The sequence below is a fragment of the Lutra lutra genome, chromosome 8, assembly GCF_902655055.1.
Source record: "Lutra lutra chromosome 8, mLutLut1.2, whole genome shotgun sequence".
Lineage (NCBI taxonomy): Eukaryota > Metazoa > Chordata > Mammalia > Carnivora > Mustelidae > Lutra > Lutra lutra.
The window spans coordinates 133,483,685-133,504,846 of NC_062285.1; the positions used below are offsets into that span (position 1 = coordinate 133,483,685).

The following is a 21,162-nucleotide window of genomic DNA, read 5'->3' on the forward strand; positions in this document are numbered from 1 at the left end:
GAAGATTAGTGGAAGCTTGACGGGCAGCAGAGGTTTGGCTCGGGGCTGGGGACTGCCGCCGAGGAGGCTGATGAACGGGTCAGTCCACCCACCTCTGTGCCCCTGCTTGGCTGGGGGTCACCTCGCATTTTGCATGCCAGACAGCAGATCGCTCTGCAAAGAAGGCAGACCCCACATGGAGGATGGCAAACGTTCCCACGGCCCTTCAGTGAGTTTGCAGAAGCACCTTCCCATCGGGAGTGACTGGGATGCTCTGTGCCCAGCCCCCAGCTGCGCTGAAATGCTCCAGGGGTGGGGGCAGGGAGGAGGTGGAGCCGCCCTGGGGGCTGGGACCTTGGCCAGGCCCTTGAACTACAACTCAGCTGGGCTCTGCTGCAGGCCTGTGAGTAGGGTATTCTCTCCTGCATTATACAGATGAAGAAACTGAGGCTCATGGAGGCTCCTTGGTGGGAGTAAGTGCTCATGGCCAGGAAATGATGGAAGCTGGGCTCGAATGATGCTCCGAGGAAGGCCTGTTGGCTCTAAATCTTTCCTGGGGTGCTGGGTGAGAAGGCGAACAGCGGCCAGGTGAAAACACAACGTCACAGCTACCCACCCCCCACTGCCTCCCACCAGCGACCACAAAGTGAGCGAGCCAACCATTGAATGCAATGCAATCGTTTTAAGGACAGATGCGTGGATTAGAGCTTGCGAGAGAGCGGGTCCGCTTAGGGACAGCAGAAACTTCCATCTGTTTCACACACCGTTGTACCCCGGTACCAGCCCAGCTGCAGCCCATGTCGGTGAACTTTCTTGCAAATAACCGACCTGTGGCAGCAACCGCAGCTGGGCTGCCTGGGTCCAGCTCAGCATCACAGAGACCCCTGTTCCCTCATCTGAAAAGTGGAGATCAGAGTTCTCCCTTCGCCTGTCGTGGGGATTAAAGAGCGGACGCCGGGAAAGCGCTCAGTGCAGTGGCTGGCACGTCGGGAAAAGTGCTTGGGGGCATCCTTGTGAGGGACACTTGAACACCGACTATATTTAGCCACTGACATTTGGGATTGTTCTGTGACAGGAGCTAATATAACCTAATTAATACAGTCCTCGGTATGTGTCAGCAATTTAATTTCCCGTAGAGTCCTAAGCCTTCAGATCCTGTAAAGTAGGTTTCCTTGTGTCCTATAGATATTATTTAGGAATTTTAAGGCATTCTTATATATATGCACCTGCTTATATAGGATACAGGTGTACTCATAAAGATAGGCGTTTGAGACATTTCTAGCTATTACATGTTACAGAGAAGTTGGTTGACTCCCCATTCGCTGTCTCTGCACCAAATTCACCTCCTTTCCTGACTTCTGCAAGAGAAAACCAGTCCCCAGAGCTCATGGAGACTTTGGGTAATGGCAGTGAAGCTTCGTGGGTCTCCGGAGCCCAGGGGTTCGCTTGAAATGCTCCCCTGGGGCTTGCCTCCTGTCCAAGAGTTCTGGGGAATTCCTCTTCTCGCTTGCCCAGCCTGCTTCCCTTACCTGCCCTCAGGAATTCACAGGAGGTCTGGACTCCCTCTAGGACTTCTTCCCTAGGTTCCACCACACACCCTTCTCTCCTGAGAAGTCTTTGTATCTGCTGCTAAGAGGATAAAATATCCTCCCTATTGTTCAAATTACAAATCGGTGTATTTGCGAAGCACTTTCATTTTCTCTCAATTCAATCTGACAAATATTTCGTCAGTGCCCACTCGGTGCCGGGCATCTTTCTAAGGGATCTGTGCAGGTGGTGAGGTGGAGAGCGCGATGCTCACGTGCCCGGAGGCTCCTTACTAATCAGGGACGGGGGGGCTCGTGAATGGTGCCTCTACTCCTCTCCACTTCTCTCTCCCACACCCATACCCGCTCCCCTGCATCCTGTCTGCTTATTTGTGTGAATGGTGCCCGTCATTCTTAGACCCTGGGCTCCCAGTGGGGGGCCCGGTGCAGAGGAAGGACCCAAGAGATGCTATGGGGAGGTTGTGCGAAGTCACCAGCAGCCTTAGTATCCACCTGCCTCTCTGATGCGTCCTGGTAGATGTGTTATAGGCACTGTGTATTCAGCACGTCTAGATCTGAACTCGGGATCTTTCTCCCTCAAGCCTGGCCTTCTGGAGGCACCAACCAGCTCAGGGAATGCCTCTCCTTCGCTGCCTGTGCCAGCCTGAGCCCAGTTGTCACCGCCAACTTCTCTTCCTCCTCGCTACAGGCTCCATCCCTCAGGACGTCTTGTCTGCAATAGCGCTCAGTAGCTCTCAAAACGGTCAGTTCAGTTTCTCTCCATTGGCAGCAACACCCACGGCCAGGCCACCGTCCTGGCTTCCCTACATGACGGCCATGGCCTCCCCACTGGTCATTTTACACCCACTCCTATCCGTCCTTACAGAGTAATCATAGTGATCCTTTGAAAATGCAAATCCGATCAAGCCATTTCTAGCTTGAAAAACTCAGCAGTTTCCTAGGGCTCTAGGGAAAGCTCTGTGTCTTTAAGAGGCCTGACCCTGACCTCTCTCTGGCCTTATTTCCCACCTACCTCCCTGTCTGTGCACATGCCATCTCAGTGGGCCTGCATGGATGCTCCCACCTGCCACGGGACCTTTGCCCATGCTGGTCTGGCTGCCTGAGCTTCCACCACATCCTTCGTCATCTCCTTTCCTCAACCTTCCTCTGCCCCCCTTGCACTGTGCTAGTGGGGTGTCTGCTGTTCTGCTGTCCTTTCTGTGTTGGGGGAAGTGTTAAGGTGGGTGATGCTGTTGGGAATGTTCTAGTAGAGAGGGAAGATGTGATGGCCTGAGAGAGGAGGGAGTGATGCAGGAGCAATGAGAGAGGGGATGAGGTCCAGGACACAAGGGCGAGGGTGGCATCATATGGGGTAGATGGTGGGGTGTCTGCTGTAGCAGAAGGGAAGGCGCCACCTGTAGGAGCATCTGCTGGGATGAGTAGATGTGGTGAGAACCCTGACACTTCTCTTCTGGTTGTTTCCATTTTCCATTTCCCATCCACGAGATGGGAAGCAGGATCATTACTGGAGCACAAGGAAGGGAAGTCAGGGTTGGAGATTTGAGAATGGAGGAAAGGAGTGCGTTTTTTTTCTCCATGAGACGGGGAGAAAGAATGGACCACGCCCAAGACATGAAGCATGTGTGTCTGGCCTTGAAGTTCCCTTTTAGATTTTTTGGTTTTCTCAGGCTACATTTAGGGTGTGGCTGAGTCTGACTGGAGGGTTGCCTTTGACCAGGGTGGGGTCTGTGGGATGAGCACAAGAGCAGGGGTGGGGAGGTAGTGGTTATGAAGATGGGCCAGACTCTAAGCTGGGGAAGGGGACAGTGGAGAGTGCTAGGGTCAATGCATTAGAAGCCTGGGTGGGAGGTCAAGGAGCTGTGGGAGTGGGGGCTCATGGGAGTGAGTTGGAAGGCTGGGTGTGGGAGTCGGAAAGTGGGTGCTGAGGATTGAGACTGTAGGGGTGTGTGGTGATTGGTCATGTCGGGGTCAAGGATAAGTCCATGAACTAACTGGGTTGTCTCAGGAGGTAGGGATGACAGTCAAAGTATCTAGCAACTGGGAAGTTCATCCCAGTTAACACAGAAGAGAAAACTTAACATTCACTTTTACTTTCTATATGCAGTCAAGTACGTATTAGGAACCTGCTTACCATGTTAAAGTTGATATGCAAAGGATTCATCACATTATTCTGATAAACCCCAAATCATTAGTTGGTTTTTAGAAACTATTGGTGTGAGGCTCCTTCAAGCTGAATGATGGCCCTGTCTGGATCATGATTTGACACACGGAACCATACCAGAAGCTTCCAGCACTTCTCTGTTAGAGTAAGACTTGCTTCATCTCAGTGAGTACAGAATTCTCTTCTACCCTGTCCCATGCCATATGCCTCTCCCAGAAGGTAGCCCTCCGTCCTGGGAAACCCCAGAGGTGGGGAGGGATGCTCCTGGGGGTGGCAGAGTGGGGGCAGGGAAGAGAAGAGTGGGGACCTCAAAGGTAGTTCTCTCATGGGTGGTGGTGTGTGCCCAGCCTGGCCCGGCTGCTCTGGCTGCAGGAAGGTTCTGTGTTCCTGGGGCCCTGACCCACCTCCGCAGAGGCAGGTGTGGCTTGGCTGGGCCCACAGCTTGGAGAGCTGCAGGGCCTGGGGCACAGAGGAGATGGGGTCGCAGTGCCACCTCTCCCTGCTCTGTCTGCCCCAGCCAGGAGCCACCCCTCGTGGCTGCACTTTGTGGGGCTCATTGGCATGCAGGATTTAGCAGGTAACAGCCAGCCACACAGGACTGGTACGTGCAGGCTGAGCAAGGTGGGCAAGGCCAGGTACTGGGAGGGCTGTCCGCCTGCTTGTGAAATCCAGGAGGGCTGCAAGCTGGCCTTGGACAATGAGGCAGGCCAATGTTTCACTCCTCAAAGAGTGGGGGGGATGCCCACGTTGGGAATGGTCAGGAGAGAGTCAGGGAAGAGAAGGCTGGGTGAGTTTCAGAGGGGCAGGGCTTTAGGTTATGAAGTGGAGGCAGTGAGCAGCAGGGAGGGGCCTACCACCTCAGGGGTGTGGGTGATGAAACACTCCCTATGAAGGATCTCGAGGGAGTGGTGTCCTCAAGGGACAGCCGGCTTTCTGTCAGAGTGAGCAGAAAAGAGGAGAGGGCGCCTGGGTGACTCAGGTGATTGGGCGACTATGTTCGGCTTAGGTCATGATGCTGGGGACCCAGGATCGAGTCCTGCATCAGGCTCCCTGCTCAGTGGGGAGCCTGCTTCTCTCTCTGACCCTACTTCCTCTCGTGTTCTCTCTCTCAAATAAATTAATAAAATCTTAAAAAAAGAAAAGAAAAGAGGTTAGGAACATGGGGAGTTTGCTGACATCCAGACAAAATGCCGGGGAGCCCAGGGCCAGGGATTGGAAGGCGGGGGGAGTTGGAGATTGGGTCAGACAGGGAGGTGAGAAGAGCCCCAAAGGACAGATGACTGGCAGGGAGGAATAACGGAGGTAAACCGGGGTCATGATGGGATTGGTCCCATAGTCCCTGCGGCTGAGGGTGGCAGTGAGGTGGGAAGGATGGGCTGGAGACATAAGGGGTCTCCAGGAGCCCTTGGAGCTCTGTAGCCATGGACTCATGGTCCAATTAAAGTGGTGCTGAGGTTCATGAAGGGGAGGTGGTTCCAGCAGCATTTAATCACTTTTCCTGGAGTTTAAATTTGGTAGAACATCTGTGGGACACCCCAACAGTAGGTGAAGAGTGTGTAATCTTGCTTTCCTGATGCCAGCCTAGAGATCTGTTGTGTTTCTTCGTGGTTGGTGGTCATCAAGCCCAGCGGCTCATATGGCTTCAGGTACAGATGGGTCTAGGTGCTCAAAAATCTGGTATCTCTCGGGGCACCTGGGTGGCTCAGTGGGTTAAAGCCTCTGCCTTCAGCTCAGGTCATGATCCCAGGGTCCTGGGATCAAGCCCCGCATCGGGCTCTCTGCTCAGTGGGAAGCCTGCTTCCCTTCCTCTCTCTCTGCCTGCCTCTCTGCCTACTTGTGATCTCTGTCTGTCAAATAAATAAATAAAAATCTTAAAAAAAAAATCTGGTATCTCTCTCCATCTCTGATTTTCCTCTCCGTTGACTCATCCTTAGGCAGGCTTCCTTACCCCAGGTAGGGACTAAGGATTGCCCAAGTGTCTGGCACTGAGGTGGGTGGAGGGAAATCTAACCTGATCCCTGTCCTTCGGGGGCTCACAGTCTGGGGGAGGGGGAGAAGACAACATAGAATTTACTAGAATGTAATCACAGTATCTTAGAGAATCCACAAGGCCTTATGGGAGCCGAGTTGTTCAGCTAACATTTGTGTGGCACCAACTGTATGCCATGTTCTGTGCAACCTGCTAAGGACACAGAGGAAAAAATATACCTTCTGTCCCCAAGGGCCTAGCAGCGTGTGGTGGGAGATGGATGACACGTGCTGTGGCGAAGCAGAGCATGTCTGGGAGCACGCAGGAGGGGTTCACGTCCAGGTGTGTGAGTGCGTGTGCACGTGTGTGCATGTGAGTGCATACATGCATGTGTATATGTGTGTGCGCATGTGTGTCTCAGGGCATGATGAGGAAGTAGTGGGTGGTGAGAAGAGATTTCTAGGAATGGGATCAGCAAAAGGAAAGGCAGGGAAGTGCTGGGCACACGAGAGGGAGCAAACTATCTCAGGGGCTCAGGGAAGGGCCCCCAGAGCAGAGTTGGGATACAAGGAAGCCAGCAGGCTTGCTCCAGCTCCCGGGATCTGCTTGTTAGCACCTCTTCGTAACTCACAGGAGCAGCTGGAAACCAGCCACAGTGGGAGGATGTGCACTGCGAGAACTGGCATGTACTGTAAATCGATGTCCCCCTTCCCTGCTCGGAGAGCCAGTTGTTAAATATTTGTGAGCACACCACTGCAAGAAGGGTGACCTGTGAGAGGTGCGACCTGCGAGAGATGCTGGCTGGTGCGGATCCACGAATTCCAAGTGGGACTGGAGAGTCCCAAGAAGATGGGTCCCGTGTAGAGGCTCCCTGGGCAAGGGTGAGGGTGGGAGATGGCTGGCCAGGTCCCCAGGGGCTTGTGGGCCAGGCTGAATGGAAGAGGGGGGCGTCTCACCCCCCATTCTCCAGAAAGACATTGGCTTTGAGCTATTAAGGATGAGGCTGTAGGGGGGGACTCTCCCACCCTTGAACTATAAAGGATTATTCCACCAAGAGAATCATGAAACCTCTACTGCACCCTGCCCCAAAGGACAGCAGTGCTCCGCTGACCCCAAAGCCAAAGGCCTGAAGGCCAAGCCGAGACAGAAAAGCCAAGGGCTGTGCCTCGGGCTGCCGCAGCTCTGCCTCCGGGAATTTGCCCTCAGACTGGAAATTTCAGCTTGCAGGTATTAAGTAGTTTAAAGGAGGTTTCATCAGCTTTGTAAAAAACGCATTAATATCTCACAACACCAACTGCTGTCTCATTTCTTTGAGATACAATAAGCTCTTCATAAACCTGGTCATTAGGGGCTGAACAGACGCTGTTTTATTTCCCACATATTCATGAGAAGCTGAGGGAACCGCACAGAGCTGGGCGGGTGCACGGAGGGAGGGGGTGAGGCAGCGGCAGGAGGCTGGCTGGCTAGGTAATTTTTTAAGTGAAGCAAATGAAGGGTTTGGTGGGAGCTGCTTTCTCTGTTTTAAACCTTTGCTGCTCCTGGCTTTTTGCTTTGCTGGCAGGGCCCTCCCTGCCGGCGGGGATTTGGGAGACCTCGGGGTGGGTGGGCAGTGCCGGGCTCCTCCCCGGCTGGAACCCCAGCCCCCTGGCACAGCGCCCGTGACAGCTGGTGCTGGAGGGTTTGAAGCCGCCTGTGTGGTTGTCCGGGAGTTTGCTCATGCGTCCATGAATTCATTGGATTGTTTGGAACGCCTACTATGTGCTAGCTCCCGTGTAGTCACCGGGCAGGGTGATCATGGGGTAAGGTGTCTGGATGCCTGCCGTCCTTCCCCGACTCTGCCCTTTCTGTTTGGTCTAAGTGCTCATCTCCCAGAGGTGCTGAGCCCAGCGAGAGTACTTGTTCCTACAACCTCCAGGTGTGTCCTGTCCTGATGCTTTCCCACAGCTACTTTGTAAGTTCTTTCCATCTGATGCAGGAGAAGAGGCTGGATTCCAGACTCTGAAAGATCTGCCTTCTAAGCCCAGTTCTGCTACTATTAGCAGCTAATTAAGTGACTTCTCTGTGCCTCTGTTTCCTTAGCTGCAAAATGGAGATATTCATCCCCGCCGCATGGGGTGATTCTAAGAATGCAATGAAATACTAGAAGTGAAGTTCCCTAGTGTGGTTCCTAACCCAGAGCAGGCACTCACTGAATGTTGTTTTACTTTTTCAAATGCAAGTCTCCTTCAGGAAGCCTTTCTTGATTGCCCTTGACTGGAAAGACTCCTTCCCTTTCCGATGGGTCTCTGCTTGTTTCTCAGATTTTTAAAAAAAGATTTTATTTATTTGACAGACAGGGATCACAAGTAGGCAGAGGGGCAGTCAGAGAGAGCAGGGGAAGCAGGCTCCCTGCTGAGCAGGGAGCCTAATGCAGGGCTCCATCCCAGGACCCCAGGATCATGACCTGAGCCAAAGACAGAGGCTTTAACCCACTGAGCCACCCGGACACCCCTGTTTCTCAGATTTTAATGGGTATGGGAATCATCTGGGGTTCGTGTTAAGTCAGATGCTAACTCAGTGGTCTGGGGTGGGGCCGGAGACTCCATTGCCCACAAGTGTCCAGGTGGCACTGATGCTGTGGCATCCCCTGTGGACCACACTTGGGATTGGGTAGCGAGGTTTCAAGCACTTTGTATCTGTTTTGATCAGAGTCGGTGTTCTGGTATCCTTGGGAATAAGTAGGTGCAAGTCTGTAAGATCCTAGGGGCAAAGTTTTGAGAGCTCCTCGAATATACCCTATTCCCCTTGATTCTCAGATGCTCACATGCACATTACAGTGCTTCTGAAATTGGAATGTGCCTTATAGTTGAGGGGTTCATTTACAGCAGCGTGTTTCTTTTCTCCTGAAGAATCATTATTACATTGATGGGGTATCTTAAAATTAATGATAAGGGATGCATGACAAATGTTTATTGAACAAATGGACAGATAAGTCTGTGTGTGTGTGTGTGTATGTGTGAACACACATGCCTTTGGGCAGGGAATATACTCCACATTTCCATCCTCCTAAATGAGAGGAACATTATCCCGACTACTAGAACCCCTGGGGCACCCGCAGCTTTTGCACCTGTCTTATTAAAAGCCATAAAGAAATTTGTGTATATCCCACGACCCAGCGATTTCTCTTAGAAATTTGCCTTGGAGAAACCCTCATGTAGGGGAGGGGTGTGTGAGAATCTTCCCAACAGCCCAGCTGTAACAGCGAAACGCCGGCAGCAACCCACATTTCTACCGTCGGAAGAATAGTAACACCTGATATTGATCAGACGGGATATTACACAGCAGTGAAAATGAGTAGCTCCATGTCAACACTGGCGAATCCCACCCGCATCACCCTGAACGGAAAATCAAGCTGCAGAAAGGTATATAAAGTGGGATTCTATTTTCAAGAAGGCAAAAACTTGTCGAACCAGGCCGTATAGATTGTTTAGAAATACGCATTTGGTAAAGCCCGGGCAGGCAACGACATATGCAATTCAAGAGAGTGTGGACCCTAGGTGGAGGTGTGGGGGTGGCCACAGGGAGGGCCCAGGATGGCCTCAGTGCCCGGAATGCTCTAGCTCCTGACCTAGCACAGAGAATGCGGGGGGCGGGGGGGGGGGGCTCATTTTATAGTTATTTTCTACGCCCGGCACTGAGCACCGCGTTTTCTAGGTCTGGCCACCTTTTACCCCGGCAGACGGCTTCCGGGAACTTGCAGGGTTCATGCGGAAGCAGGTGGCCACGTGACGGAGTTCTAACCAATGGGGTGTAAGCGGAAGTGGTGGGTGGGACTTCCAGGAAAAGGGAAGCTGCGTGTGGGAAGCGCTCTTGGTGGGAAACGTTCTTGTTGGGCTTGTGGGCTGGTTGCCGCCTTGCATCGTGAGACCACCTCGGGCATGGAGAGCTGCACACGGTAGAAGAAGCACGAGGCACCCAGGTCACGCCGCTACGGAGCCGCACCAGCCCCGGGTATCTTACCTCTGGAGCTGAGTGATGAAGGAGAAGTAAACCACTCTTTATAATTTTAGTTTATCAAAGAAGCCCTGGGAGCCAAGCCTACTCCTAATGAACATAATCATACATGTTAAAATCGTCTTTTCTATGGGTTTGATACGAGACACAGTTTTAGAAGGCAGCTCGTTGAACAACCTCAGTGCTTGCATACAGCAAGTGCTCACTACGTATCTATAGAGTAACTGAACGGATGAATGAGGGAAGAGGTGTCACCGTGTTCCTCACTGTGTCCTTGGTTGGGAAGACTTTCGCTCGCGACGGTGCCAGCTGTGGCGGTGGGTGAGGGAAGGCACGGCATGGCTGTAAGCAGGCCTTGGACAAAGGGAGGGGGAAGTGGGGGGATGGGAGGTTGACCTTAAGCAGGAAGAATGCAACAGAGTCTGGTGAAGACCAGCAGGCCGGCTTAGAGACTGGGTTGGCGGGTGATGCTGGAGGTGGTGGCCGTCAGGGCCCTACCCTGTGGACTGATACGGGCCTGACTTCACTAAGATAGGATGGGGGAGGATCTGGGTCCTGAACTTAAGCGCCCTCATCCCAACTTTGTCTCCCCCCCACCCCATCTTTCCTTCCCACAGCGTTGACACTGGAGCAGGCTTTGGAGACAGGAAGACCTCAGAAATGCTTCACAATGTGATGGAAAGCCTGTTCTAGATGAGATTAAGGACTCTCCCCACACGTAAGGAAACAACCTAAACCATACTCTTTGAAGTAATAGACCTGTAGGCTTGGGTGTTGTCATAGGCCATGAAGGAATTTTCCCAAAATACAGTTCAATTAGTTCCTTTCCTACTATTAGGGAGGCAGCGATGAAGGTCAGCGATTAGCCTCAGAGTCTGGAGATGGGCTGGGTTTGTATCCCAGTTATACCACTGGACCTCTCTGAACCTCAGTCTTATCTGTGAAATGAGGAGGCCGTGGGACCTGCCTGATAGCGTTGTGAGAATTGCCCAAAGCACCGTATTGAGAGGGCTTAGAGCAGTGCCTGGTACCTAGTAGATGCTAGGTAAGTGGTAGGTGCTGAGTGCCTTCTCTGGACTCCATGCTGGGGGACACAGATGGATCAAACGACAGTCGGTGCTCTCAGGAAGCTCGCAGTCTAGCCAGAGAGAGTGGTGATTACACTACCAAGATGTTAGGAGAGCTCCCTGGTGGAGGCATGCCCAGGCCGTATGGGAACACAATACGCATGGGTCCTATGAAACAGGGTTGTTCAGATGATTCTGCCAACCCCAGAGCCCCAGAGGCAGATGAGTAATGAATAAATATTGTCATGTGTCAACAGCTCTGCGTTCGTCTTGAGAGACCTTGTGGTGTGGTGGAAAGGTGGCCTTGTCACTTAGGGCACTCGAGTTGGCTCCCTTTCTGTCATTTGTTAGTTATGTGAGCTTGGGCAAGCTGTACATGTTTTGACTCAGTCTGTATGTCGGCCAGTTCTTGAACTTTCACTGAGTGCCTGCCAGGTATGGTAGTTGAACTGGGCACCACGATAGAGAGGAGATTGGTACAGCAGGATTCCCTATCCCCAACATCTGAGTCCAGGAGGCACCGGGACAAATAATTAACTTGCATGACTTGTTAAAGTTAGCACTTTACATTTAGTCCTCAAGAAACCCTTTTATTTCCAATTTAAAGGTTATGGGAATGGAGGCATGGAGGTAGAGGAATGCATCTGAAGCTTCGCTGCCAGTGTGAGCGAAGGAGCTGAGACCAGACTCCAGGCAGTGGGTTTCTAGGTGATTCCTGCGTGATATTGCTACAGCAGAGCGTGGGACGCTGGAGGGTGGGCAGAAGGGTGCGTGACTCAGTCTGGGTGGTGGTGGGTTGTCAGGAGGGCTTCCTGGAAGAAGCCCCATCTCAGATGAGCCATGAAGGGTAAGTAGAAATTGGCAGATGAAAGGCAGAGCAGACAGATGCTAGGGGGAGGAGGAAGGGTTAACCAGAGACAGAGGACGGGATCCTGAGGCCAAGAGCCTTCGTCTTTCTGAAGGACAGATGGTTGTGCTAGATATAATCGTGTGTGTGTGTATGTGTGTGTAACCAGTTGGGAGAGATAGTGGCTGCAGTCAGATTACTCCAGGCCTAATAAGCCATTCAAAGTATGAGTTTAGGAGCCATGGGGTGCCACGGAAGGGTCTGAAGCCAGGAGTTCATGTGACCAGACTTGTGCGTTAGGATGTTGGTGCTGGTGGCCAAGTGGGGACCAGGCAGGAGGGGTGAGACTGGAAACCACCAGCCCCGTCGAAGTCACCAGGGCCTCTTGCCTGGGTCACTGTGGCAGGTGTCCAGGAGAGAAAGGGAGGTGGCCCAGGCAGGGTGGGGACGGTAGGGCTGGGGAGAAGGGATGAAGTGAGGTGAGATCTGTGTTTATCTGTCAAATGGGGACATGGCCCCGTCCTGCTTCCCTGATGGTATAAGGGAATAAACGAAGTGAGAACTAATGAACCCACTTGGTAATTTGCAAACCCGGTGCCAGAAGTGCAGGCTGAGCTGCAGGGCATCCTGCAGTGAACGAAACGGCTCGACACATGCCTCTCCCCTCACAGACGCTCCCACTCCCTGGACATAGCGTTGTGCTGGAGCTCACTAGTTGTGTGACCTTGGGCAGACCAACCATGCCTCTGCTTCCTCTGACACATGGGCTAAGGTTATTGTGAACACGAACGAGATCATGCCGGAAAGTGCTGGATGCCATGCCTGCCATGTAATAAATGCTGGAGAAATACAGATCCCTACAGGGATAGCGTCTCTTCTGCTCCCCTATACACCAAGATCCTGGGGCCCGGCTGCCCGGACATGTCCCTCAGACATTTAGGTATCTTTCATGAAGGTCTCCAATATGTTGTCCAGATTCCTCCATAGAGTGAAAAATGCCAGAGTCCTCTTCTGCTTTGTATAATCCACCTTAAATTTCTGACAACAGTTTTCCCCAAGCCCCCTTCGGGTCGTTTTCACTGCTTAGGCACATTCAATTCCGTGACAGAGATCCAGGCCAGAGTGGTCAAACAGCATCTAAACCATTGACCCACAAGGATATAAACGTTTTATGTGATGAGGAGCCGTAGGACTGGGGATACCCAATCACGCACGCTCTTGTTTCCGAGCCAAACACACTCCCTCAGTTGGAAATCTGCAAGACTCCGGACGCCTGTGGCACAAAGGGCAGACATCTAGAGGACCACATTCCCAGCTATGTTCAGTGGGACCCAAAGCTTTTCACATTCTCTGCTCACGTGCTCCTCTCCCAGCTATGCCCATCTTGGGAACTCATTTGCCCTTGTCCCTTTGCTCACCTTTGCTTACAGCTTCTCTCCCAGCAGAATCAAGCTCTTTCCTCTTCTTCACCTAAAACAATACCTGCTTTATTGCCGGGGGACAGCCAGGAGCCATGGGTGGGCATGCACAGGTAAGGTTCAAATCTAAGAGACACTCCCTTTTGGGGCTGAGGGGGTGCAGTGAGTACCTCCTTTAGTTTTGCACCTCAACCTTGCCTGGTCTTGTGTAGGGCAGGAGATGTCAGGTCAGTACCTGGTCGAGTGTGGTGGTTTTCAGAACTGCCTCCCAAGGTAGTGAGCTGCCTGTCACTGGAGGCATTCAAGCCGAAGGTAGCAGCTGCCTTTGAAGGGATGCTGAAGATGGCATTTCTTTAATAGCTGGGAGGTGGAATAGATGATTCTGAGTGGGGGTCTACTATTCCCTGGAAGCTAGGATTTAAGGAGCCTTTCCTGATGGCACATCTCAGAGCTGCCTCTTTCCTTCCAACTCTGCTTTTACCTCCAAGACCACTCATGTGGCTGTCAGCCACAGGCTGCCTCATGACAGCTCCTGTACAGCTGGCCCGTCTTGTTATTTCGGATTTCACGAGTTTGTGTGTCATTTTCCTAATAGCGTTCTGCACGCATCAAGGACAGGGATTGAACTGCACACTTTCCGTTCTCCTGATGAGTATAGGAGATTCTCTGCTATTCGCCGAAAATCCTCTCTGTGCCAATACTGCATGTCTCACCTGATTCAATTTTATCAGCTGGTCAGGTAGGTTCTATTCATGAGCCCATGCTACAGGTGAGGACCTGGAGGCTTGCACACCTTGGTACGTGTGAGCTAGTGCTTGAATATTACCTAGTTTCATAGAAACTCAGGACTAATGCTGTCAGAATGGCTGGGTGTATAGCCTTGGGCAAGTTGCTTAACCACCTTGGGCCTCAGTTTCCTTTCTGTAAAATGGGATAATAGACATTACCTATTCCAGAGTTTCTTGTGTGGGTTAAATGCATTTAATGCACAGGTAAAGCTCTTAGGACAGTGTACATTGTGAGCTGTTAAGAACACGTGATCTATTACTACTGTTGTCAGAGGAGTGGTGGGTCTTGTCATGTCTGGAATGAGAACGGTCAGAACTCGAGCCTTAGTTTGGCAAGGTCACCCAGGTGGGAGCTTCTGATTCCTCAGAACTGTCTGCTCCCTATAAGAGAAAGAATTCTTCCCAGGGGGGCATTTGTAGAAGAGGGAAGGTGGGTCTCCCAGGAGTCTAACCGGCAGGACTCAGTTTCCTAGAACTTGATCGCCTTTGGGAAAAGTGCAAAGAGAGTTCTCAAAACTACAACGCTAAAGACGAGACTTGGTCTTTATTGAGCCATTCATCGATTAAACACATCGGCAGCCTTCTCTGTGCTAGGATGGCACTCTGCTAGGGAAGCAGGGAAGGATGAAAACACTGGAATCTTCTCCGAAGCCTTCAGAATCTGGGGGCGGGAGTGGGGATGGGGGGAGGACAAGGAGTAGACCCCGTGAGCCCCAGCCCCCCAGAGCCAGCCTGTGCACAGAGCGGGAGCAGCCAAGACAGTGAAGGCCGCCTCCAGCCTCTCCACTGCAATCCCTGGGAGGAAAAGATTCTGGGGAGGGTGAGGAAAATTACTGAGAGGAGTTGCAGCTGATCCAGACAGCTCAGTGAAGCCTCGGGAGATCCGGAGGAAGGCAGGTGTGTCCAAGAGCCCGGGGCAAGCTTGGGGCAGGGGGACCACCAAGCCACCCCCCCTCCCCCGCCAATGGCCAAGGCGGAGGGAGAGCAGGTTGCTGGTTGACTGCTAAGAGTAGGACTTCAGTTGCTGTGAGGGAGGCGCACACTGTTTGCATTTCTGTCACTTAAAACAATGTGGTGTTGTGACACTCCAGAATCTGAAGATAAATGTTTAATAAAAGGATTCAATTTGAGATGATGTCAGAACTTAATTAGATCCACAATGCACAGAGGGCTTTGCAGGCCCTTTGGTTAGGAGCTCCTTCGGGGCCTGGTGTGTGTGGCACAGGCAAGGGGCTGTGTGGGCTGCGTGGGCTGTGTGGGCTGCACCGGCTGGCCCCTCCCAGCCTTGAGGCCTGCGGTCTGCAGGTCCCGATGCAGAGTCCCTGCTTTTGGCTTCTCTGGGAGAGGGGCTGCAAGGTCCTGGCTCTTCTGGGCCGGGGAATCTGCATTTGTGGGATTGGGGCTATGGCCTGTGACCCAAGAAAGGGGTAGATGAACTTGACCTATCTCAGGCTCAAGGCCACGACCCTGGTTCAGGGGAGGACTCCTCAGAGGAGGCCAAACTTGCAGGGGGGAACTGACTTGGAGCCCACATGGCCTTGAGTCCAGGGACATTGAAGGTCAAGGCTGCTGGAAACTGGTAACCAATCAGGTTTTTGGTCCCAGGCAGGGCTCACAGTCTGCACGTGTGTACTGATACCCCTACGCTGGATGTCAGATATCGGTCAGGAAAATGACTGCTGTCCAAGCACCCCCAAATTCCCCTTCTCCCTCTGCCCTGTGGCCATGCTGACCCTCTTCCAGGACCTCCTGGACAACCCTGCCCCCAACCCCCAGCAAATCAAGGGTTGGAGCCTGACGCATGGGTGTTTCCAGGATGCTGTCCTCCCATCAGATCCAGTGTCCATATTCTGGCTGGTCAGGCTGTCAGACCTCCCTATGCTATCACCTCAATTCCAGCCTGTAAAAATGACAGCAGTCTGGACAGCAAGACGTTAGAGACCTAGTAGTCTGAGCTTTGGAGTCAGACTGCACCCCACCCCACCCCAATTCAGGAGCTGCTAGGAGCTGGGTTAATAGTCTGAGCCTCCTCTGTAAATGGAGTTTATCACACGTATGTCAAAATGTCGTGAAGATCAAAGAACATAAACAATGTGGGTGTTTCCAGAGTATAGCGGTGGGCGCTTTAGATCCACACTCCAGCGATCCAAGTTCAAGCATCAGTGGGATGTTTTTAAAGGGTCTCGAATGCAGAATTGTGAGAGTGAAATATCTGGAGCGGACTGTCTAGGTTCAAGTCTCTGCTCTGACCCTGCTGGTCATGGCCTTGGGTGAGGAGTGTCGCCTCTGACCATCTCCTTTGCTCTGTCTGGTACATAAGCTAATAAATATTTCCTGGGTTATTGGAAGGAGGAGTAAGCTGACAAACTGAGGAAAGTATCTGGTGCAAAGAAGGAATTCAGTAAATGTTAGCCGTTGTTATGTCATTATTGTGTAGAGTTCCTGGCATATAGTAGTTGCTTAATAAACGGTAGCAGGTGCAACCACTTGGAGTCTAGTCCTTATTGGGGTTCTTTCTGGCCTTTATCACCATGTTTCCCTTACTGTTTTTAGTCCCCCAGATCTTATAACTTCTTGGAGGACAGAAGGTCACCCCATGGCAGTATTTCTTCCTTATCCTGCTACGTGGGTTGGCATTTGCCTGGTTATTTGACTGGTCGTATCCTCTACCAGGAGCACGCACGTCCAAAGAACACCCTTCTTGTCTCCCCAGATGTGCCACATCTGCCACCCTCTAGCTATGATGCTACTTAGTAGACACCCATGCATTCTAAATCAATGCATGAATGGGGTGGGGGGACCCAGCCCAAGGACTCCTTCTGTCACAAACTTGGGACAGGCTGCTTTTCCCCAGTGGTTTACCAGCTGCGGAAATTTCATCAGTTATATGTGCCTTTTTCCATTAACACTGCAGTTTCCAAAGTGCGTTTTGCTGATGCCCACCCAAGAGATGTTGGTAGGGGATACACCATACTGGGGTTCCGTTGTCAAATAGGTTTGGGAAGTGTTGGATGAAATGAGGTTGAACAGGTGTTTTTACCATTGGGCTTTTCAGAGCCTTGGCTCTGCTAATTGCATCGTCAAACCCTGATGGGAGAATATAGTGCACGGCCCTTCTGAGCTTGTGTTCACTACAGACTGCGTTTGCGCATGTGCGGCTTCTGTCTCACGGTGCTGGGTTCCTCCCATCATCTTTTGGGCAGCACTGCACTGAATGAATCTTGGAATTTCTAGCTATGCTTTCATGGAGAGCAGAGGGTCGTGAAAAAGTAAGATACAGACATTTCCAATAGCTTTTAATCCTTTGCGTGCTAGCGTGGAAGGCTTTTTACACGTTTTTGTGCCTCTGCTGTGTCCTGTTGGCGTCATTTGACCCAGCCTGCTGATGTGCCCTTTTCCCTGGGCACCTGAGATAGCTCTGTCAGTTGTGTTTTTTCCTGCTCATTTCCATAGTCTTTCACAAGTTCCCCTTCCTCTGATTATCTTTTAAATTTTGGTGTCCTTGGGACTCTCCCCTTGGCCCGTTCATAAAAGTTCCTTGGAGCCCCTCATCTTGTGGCTTCAGTTTCCCTCTGTGCAGTGATGACCCGAGACTCTGTCTCTCTCCCAGACCTGTCTCTTAGCCCTGATTTCACGGTGCACTGGTGTCCCCCCAGAAATACCCACAGTTATATGAGCCTTAGCCTGAACTCACTCCTTTTCCCATAGACCCCCTTCCCAGAGGGTCTCTCTTCATCCAGCTGGTTTCCCAAGCTGCAAATCTGGGAGTCATCCTTGATTTTGACCTCTCCATCCCCATTCTGGTCTAACCTCTAATCCTCTAATTCTTTAACAGGTCCCAGAATCACCCACGCCTTAGTCCAGCCCACGTCCTTTCCCCGCGTTATTAGGGCAGCTCCAAACCCCAGCTGACTTCCCTGCCTCGCTCATGCCCACTCCATTCCCCACCACCCACTGGGCACACTCCTATCTCAGACTTTCTCGTTAGCCTTCCGCCTGGACTTCCACACCTGTCCCTCCTCTGCACCCATTCCCTCCCTGCCTCCTGTTCAAGCTTCCGCTCTCAATTGACACGCAATTTCCTCTAGGAAGGCTTCCTTCAGGTCTGCTTTCCCCTCATGTTCCCAGAGAGCTGCCAGCCCCTCTTCTGTTTCGTGCAGCCCCTCACCGCACTCTGTGCTAGCCCATTCTGTAAAAGCCCCTTGTTGGCCAGTGTCCTTGCCAAGCCCCTCCGTGGGAGTGCAGCCTTTTCAAAATCTGTTGTGTTTACCATCACATCTAGAGGCAAAAGGTAGCCCGCCCACCTTCTGTGTCTCCAGACATGCCTGTGCGCCGTGTGACCCTTGCCAGAGAGCACGGAGGGTGGGGGCAACAGGTATTGGGGACAGACGCATTGCAGTCAGTTTTGCTGGCTCTCCTGAGTGCTGGCGGAAGGAAGAAGAAGGTACAACTATTGACTCAGTGAGATTTGGGGCTTTTCTGTGGTTTGCAGAGATCCGTTTGTCCCTCACCAGCTGTGCTGTGAAATTGGGAACACGGACATACGGCCTGGACCTACTGCACAGGAAAGGGCCGGGGGAGGTTTTGGATCCTGGAGGCAGAACCCGTTTCTCCTTCTCCAGCTTCTCTCGGGCCTCCCCTCACCCCTTGAGCAGTGTCAGACGGGCAGCAAGGGCCTTTGTCACCAGGCACCGTGACTCGGTTTGCTTTCTGTCTCCCTTGCTAGAGGACGCCTGTCCTTGGAGCATTCCCGAGGTCTCCCTGCTGCCCAGCAAGGGCGTTGGCTTACACCAGGTGCTCAGCGAAGGTCTGGGGAATGAATGAATGGAACAGTGTGCTCACAGCCCTGTGCCAACGACAGCACATAACCCCCCATCTGACTGTCCAGGAGGGAAAGCGTTTGCCCAAGGTTGGCTGTGATTGGCTGTAGTCTCATGCTGAGAAGACCTGGTGAGCAAACTGCATAGATTGGCACCCACTGTATACATTTTATGCATCTCATCGGTACCATGCCCACAGGGCCCCAGCTGGCTTCGTGGGGATGGACTGCTGTCCTCCGCTGCCACTCTGTCCCATTCCCCTGGTTCCAGCCACACTCCAGCCAGTTTGTCCATAACTGTACCAAGCCGACTTCCTCCACAGGGCCTTTGCACCAGGGGCTCCCTGCCTGCAATGCCTTTACTATGCGTCCACATGGCTGCCTCTCTTGCTTCATTCCTGTCTCTGAACAAAAACTGTCTGACTGTCACCTCTACTCCCTTAGCTGGATTTCTTTTGCTTCTTATTTAATCACTAGTTGAAGTCTGGTCGCCTTTTTATCGCTTAGGTGTTGACTCTCTGTCTCCCTCGTTTGATGGGAAGATCCACGAGCGTAGGGCTTTACTTGGTTCATTCTATAAAAGCTCCAGTGTTTAAAACAGTGCCTGGCACATAGCAGGTGCTCAGTAAATACTTGTGGATTACGTGAATAGATCTTGTGTGTGCTCTGATGTAGCCTTCTACTTTCTAAAGAAATAATGCCAGCCGAGAAATCAGTTAAAAAGACTTTACTGGCACACTGCATTTAAAAGTAAGAAAATGTTCGCCCCTCCCCCTGCCCCCATTTATTTTTCACCACTACCTAGGTGGCTGGTAGAGTTTTCATGTCCCATTGTCCTAACCCAGGGCTCAGAAAAATAGTCACCTGCCCAAAGACTCCAAGTCGGTTTTCTCCTGAATGACAGTATCCTTGAATCATTTACGTTCTTGTGGCCCTGGTTTCCTCACATCTGATATAGAGATAAGAAAAGTATGTGCCTCCCAGTTTGCGGTGAAGGAGCTAATTTGGTCAAGTGCTCAGAGAAGAGGCTGACACATACGAAGAACTCTTTAAATGCAGTTATTGTTGGGTTATTCTCCTACTGAATTTTTATTGAAATTTCCCCATATTAGAATTCCATCCTTGAATTTCTGATGTATTTTTCATGCAGTTGCATTGGAGATTTATGTTAAAATAGTTGTCTTTTACTCTTGAGTTTATCCTGGTAAAGCTCTGCCACAGAAAGTAGGGCCTTATGATTCACTAGATTTTATTGTCTCCAGTTCATGTTATTCTGTCTTCCCGGTGAGTAAGTCTCCAGAGGTGGGAGTGTCACTACTAGAGGACTGGGTGAGGCGTTATGCCTTCTCTTTCTCATTTGGACCCGTGACCCATCAGAGATTGACTTTTTTATGTATGGTGTGAAGTAGGGGCTGCCATTCACGTGGTCCCCATGTGCATATCCCGTTGGCACAGCGCCATGTGTCCCGCTAGTTTGGCCTCCTGAATTGTCATATCCCCTCTCATGACCGGTTTGAATCTTCCATGTTCTTCAAGGCACAACTAAAATCCCGTGTCCTTCGTGAAGTCTTTCCTGACTAAGTCGTTATTCAGTTATTACATGACGACTTACTTACTTTCTACTCTTCTTTATATATTTATCTAATACTCTTTTCAGGTGTCGTGCCGGGCCTTGGGAATGCTAAGCACTGGGGAGAGAGTGAATGAATCAGGGGCCATCCTTGCACTCAAGACATACCTAGGCTGGTGGGAGGGGAAGTTATGGCACATGTGGAGGGTACCAGGAAGAAAAAGTTCTAAGAATCCTGGAGATGGGTACCGAGGACCTGAACCAAGGTGGGCTTTCAGTGACTTTCTCCCTGAGGAAGCTGCATTGAGGTAGGGACCTGAAGGATGACCAGGAACTAGCTACGCAGAGGACAAGGAAGTGGGGAGACCGAAGTTTCCCCATCGCCTAGTCCTTCAGAGCACCAGAGTATTTCCCAGTCTGTCTTTGTGTTGCATGTCTTACCTGACTGTCTGGATGGTTATTCCTTGGGGGCTAGGAACAGAAACAGTTTTTTAAAAAAATTATTAGAGCCTAGCATAGGGCTGGAAGCAACATAGGTACTCATTGTAAATTCCTTGATGGTAGGTAGAGTTATTATGCCAACCTAGTCGTGTTGAGAGTGCTGTAAGCTGGGCAGTTGCCCGAGGAGGGACTTGGGGGCGCAGTGCAAGGGCTTTGGAAAGCAGACAGACCTCATGAGAAGCTTGGCTTTGTCAACAGCTAGTTCATGTTGAGCCGCTAGCTGCACCCATTTGAGTCTTGGTTTCCTCCCCTGAAAAAGATGTCTAATCATATCGACCTCATGGGCTTATTGTGGAGATAAAAGGAAGAAATCGGTATAAAATCCCAGCCCTTGGTCCTGAGTAGGTGTTCAATAAAACACCAGTCTCTTTTCCCCTCTCAAATGCAAGTGTGCTGTGGAGGGAGGGATATGGGCTTGGGAATTGGACGGTCCAAGGACTGAGTTGTGCCTTCATCGCCCCTCTGTTCAACCTGAGTTTATTTGTTCACCTCTAGTTGGGATA

At 51.5% G+C, this 21,162-nt stretch overlaps 1 protein-coding gene and 1 long non-coding RNA gene across 3 annotated transcripts in view; one reads left to right on the plus strand and one right to left on the minus strand.

Annotated features, from left to right (window-relative positions):
* CACNG2 (calcium voltage-gated channel auxiliary subunit gamma 2) overlaps positions 1-21,162 on the minus strand; it is a 110,609-nt gene that overhangs the window by 14,687 nt on the left and 74,760 nt on the right. The gene's annotated exons all lie outside the window — the stretch shown is intronic.
* LOC125107511 (uncharacterized) overlaps positions 9,483-21,162 on the plus strand; it is a 62,451-nt gene continuing 50,771 nt past the window's right edge. For both annotated transcript variants that reach the window (XR_007129579.1, XR_007129578.1), the window contains exons 1-2: positions 9,483-9,926; positions 10,267-10,367. This is a non-coding gene — a long non-coding RNA (uncharacterized LOC125107511). The remainder of the gene's footprint in view (positions 9,927-10,266; positions 10,368-21,162) is intronic.